Here is a 4,294-nt window from a genome sequence, read left to right as displayed (position 1 = left end):
TTGAATCGAGCGAACGCAGTTCGTCCGAGCAGTGCATGATAGCCGCTGCGAAAGGGGACGATATCGAAGATTAACTCCTCGCTTCGTAAGTTGTCTGGAGATCCGAAGACAATCTCGAGTGTGATTGAGCCCGTACAGCGGGCCTCTACACCTGGTATGACTCCTTTGAAGGTAGTCCTGGTGGGCTTGATCTGGGATGGGTTAATGCCCATTTTTCGCGTTGTATCCTGGTAGAGCAGGTTAAGGTTGCTACCTCCGTCCATAAGGACGCGAGTCAGGTGGAACCCGTCAATTATCGGGTCTAAGACCAGTGCGGCTGAGCCACCATGACGGATACTGGTCGGATGATCCCGACGATCAAAGGTGATCGGGCATCACGACCATGGATTAAATTTTGGGGCGACTGCCTCTATAGCGTAGATGTCCCTGAGCACACGCTTGTGCTCCCTCTTGGGGATGTGGGTAGCGTATATCATGTTCACCGTTTTGATCTAAGGGGAAAATTCTTCTGTCCCCCTGTGTTCGTTTGCGGGGGCTCTTTGTCGTCGTCATCGCTTTGCGATCCCTTTTCCCTATTCTCGGCGTTTGATTTGTCAGCCTATTTAAAAACCCAGCAAGCTCTATTTGTATGATTGGGTAGCTTGTCTGGGGTGCCATGAATCTGGCACGGGCGATCGAGTATGCGGTCCAAGCTAGATGGGCCAGAATTGTTCTTTTGGAACGGCTTCTTCCGCTGACCGGACTTAGGGCCCATGAATCCGGCATTTACTGGCGTGTCCTTGGTGTTATCATTGTTGTTTCGACACTTGTATCTGTTGCATCGAGAATTGTCTTTGCTAGTTTTGGCTTCAGGGGTGCCAGCTTCGCTTGCATTGTTTTTTCTATGGTCCAACCAACTGTCCTCGCCCGCACAAAAGCGGGTCATGAGTGCCGTGAGGGCTGCCATGGATTTTGGCTTTTCTTGGCCGAGGTGGCGAGCGAGCCATTCATCGCGGATGCTGTGTTTGAGGGCTGCTAGGGCTTCGGCATCCGGACAATCGACGATTTGGTTCTTTTTAGTTAAGAACCTAGTCCATAATTTCCTGGTGGACTCTCCGGGCTGTTGAACTATATGGCTTAAGTCATCAGCGTCCGGAGGTCGAACATATGTACCTTGGAAGTTATCGAGGAAAGCCTCATCCAAGTCCTCCCAGCTGCCAATAGAGTTTGCAGGCAGACTATTGAGCCAGTGCCGAGCTGGCCCTTTGAGTTTTAAAGGGAGGTATTTGATGGTGTGGAGGTCGTCGCCGCGGGCCATATGAATGTGGATAATGAAGTCTTCAATCCACACCGCGGGGTCCGTGGTTCCATCGTATGATTCTATATTCACAGGTTTGAACCCTTCTGGGAATTCATGATCCAGGACCTCATCAGTGAAGCAATGAGGGTGTGCGGTGCCTCTATATCGGGCTGTATCACGACGTAGCTTGGACAGAGTCCGTCCATGATTTTCGGCCCGTGCATGACTAAGTTTGTCATGTCCGAATAGGTGGCCGTCGTCGCGTGTCGACGCACGCCCTCGCGATCCGTAGATTGATCTAGTGTGTCCTGGTTTATTCTTCAGGGTTTGCCGGAGGTCATATGTATGCCCATGGGATAATTTACCTCTGCATGTGCGCTGAGGCGGGGCTGGCTAGTGTTCGGCGTGAGTTGCCGTTTTGTCTCGACCACGTGGTGGTCGGTCCGCCGCATTGTACGATGGAGGTATGTAGTTTGGCGCCTCCTCGTCAGACTGAGGTAGTAGTTCACGCTTTGGGTAGATTTTGGTTGGGCGCTTGAGGCTGTACTCTTCGGCTGCTAGGACATCGGTCCGTTCGTAATTTAGCAGATCTTGGTCAGCTTGAAGCTGCCGCTGCTTCTTTTTCAGGCTCCGTGCAGTGGCAATTAGCTGGCGCTTGAAGCGCTCCTGCTCAAGAGGTTCCTCATGCACGATGAAATCCTCGGTGCCAAGGCCCACCTCATCCTCGGAAAGCGGAAGGTAATTATGTTGGGGAACGTAGCAATAATTCAAAATTTTCCTACGTGTCACCAAGATCAATCTATGGAGTCATCTAGCAACGAGGGAGGAGTGGATCTACATACCCTTGTAGATCGTGCGTGGAAGCGTTCAAGAGAACGGGGTTGATGGAGTCGTACTCGTCGTGATCCAAATCACCGATGATCCTAGCGCCGAACGGACGGCACCTCCGCGTTCAACACACGTACGGAGCAGCGACGTCTCCTCCTTCTTGATCCAGCAAGGGGAAGGAGAGGTTGATGGAGATCCAGCAGCACGACGGCGTGGTGGTGGAAGTAGCGGGATTCCAACAGGGCTTCGCCAAGCGCTGCGGGAGGAGGGAGATGTGTCATGGGAGGGAGAGGGAGGCGCCAGGGCTTAGGTTGGGCTGCCCTCCCTTCCCCCCACTATATATAGGGCCAAGGGAGAGGGGGAGGCGCAGCCTTGGCCCTTCCTCCAAGGAAGGGTGCGGCCAGGGAGGAGTCCCTCCTCCCCAAGGCACCTCGGAGGTGCCTTCCCCCTTTAGGACTCTTCCTCTCCCTTGATTCTTGGCGCATGGGCCTCTTGGGGCTGGTGCCCTTGGCCCATATAGGCCAAGGCGCATCCCCTACAGCCCATGTGCCCCCCCGGGGCAGGTGGCCCCACCCGGTGGACCCCCGGGACCCTTCCGGTGGTCCCGGTACAATACCGGTGACCCCGAAACTTGTCCCGATGGCCGAAATAGCACTTCCAATATATAATTCTTTACCTCCGGACCATTCCGGAACTCCTCGTGACGCCCGGGATCTCATCCGGGACTTCGAACAACTTTCGGGTTACCGCATACTAATATCTCTATAACCCTAGCATCACCGAACCTTAAGTGTGTAGACCCTACGGGTTCGGGAGACATGCAGACATGACCGAGATGACTCTCCGGTCAATAACCAACAGCGGGATCTGGATACCCATGTTGGCTCCCACTGTTCCACGATGATCTCATGGGATGAACCACGATGTCAAGGACTTAATCAATCCCGTATGCAATTCCCTTTGTCTATCGGTACGATACTTGCCCGAGATTCGATCGTTGGTATCTCGATACCTTGTTCAATCTCGTTACCGGCAAGTCTCTTTACTCGTTCCGTAACACATCATCCCGTGATCAACTCCTTGATCACATTGTGCACATTATGATGATGTCCTACCGAGTGGGCCCAGAGATACCTCTCCGTTTACACGGAGTGACAAATCCCAGTCTCGATTCGTGCCAACCCAACAGACACTTTCGGAGATACCTGTAGTGTACCTTTATAGCCACCCAGTTACGTTGTGACGTTTGGTACACCCAAAGCACTCCTACGGTATCCGGGAGTTGCACAATCTCATGGTCTAAGGAAATGATACTTGACATTAGAAAAGCTTTAGCATACGAACTACATGATCTTGTGCTAGGCTTAGGATTGGGTCTTTGTCCATCACAAAATTCTCCTAAAGATGTGATCCCGTTATCAATGACATCCAATGTCCATGGTCAGGAAACCGTAACCATCTATTGATCAACGAGCTAGTCAACTAGAGGCTTACTAGGGACATGGTGTTGTCTATGTATCCACACATGTATCTGAGTTTCCTATCAATACAATTCTAGCATGGATAATAAACGATTATCATGAACAAGGAAATATAATAATAACCAATTTATTATTGCCTCTAGGGCATATTTCCAACAATCTCCCACTTGCACTAGAGTCAATAATCCAGTTCACATCGATATGTGATTAACACTCAGGGTCACATCCCCATGTGACTAACACCCAAAGAGTTTACTAGAGTCAATAATCTAGTTCACATTACCATGTGATTAACACTCGATGAGTTCTGGGTTTGATCATGTTATGCTTGTGAGAGATGTTATAGTCAACGGGTCTGAATCTTTCAGATCCGTATGTACTTCGCAAATTTCTATGTCATCTTGTAGATACAACTACTACGCTGCATTTGGAGCTATTCCAAATAACTGTTCTACTATACGAATCCAGTTTACTACTCAGAATAATCTGGATTAGTGTCAAAGTTTGCATCGGTGTAACCCTTTACGACGAACTCTTTTACCACCTCCATAATCGAGAAAATTCCTTAGTCCACTAGTTACTAAGGATAACTTTGACCGCTGTCTTGTGATCCATTCTTGGATCACTCTTGTACCCCTTGACTGACTTATGGCAAGGCACATTTCAGGTGCGGTACACAGCATAGCATACTGTAGGGCCTATGTCT

Source organism: Triticum dicoccoides, chromosome 6A, assembly GCF_002162155.2.
Source record: "Triticum dicoccoides isolate Atlit2015 ecotype Zavitan chromosome 6A, WEW_v2.0, whole genome shotgun sequence".
Lineage (NCBI taxonomy): Eukaryota > Viridiplantae > Streptophyta > Magnoliopsida > Poales > Poaceae > Triticum > Triticum dicoccoides.
This window is presented reverse-complemented; position numbering follows the sequence as displayed.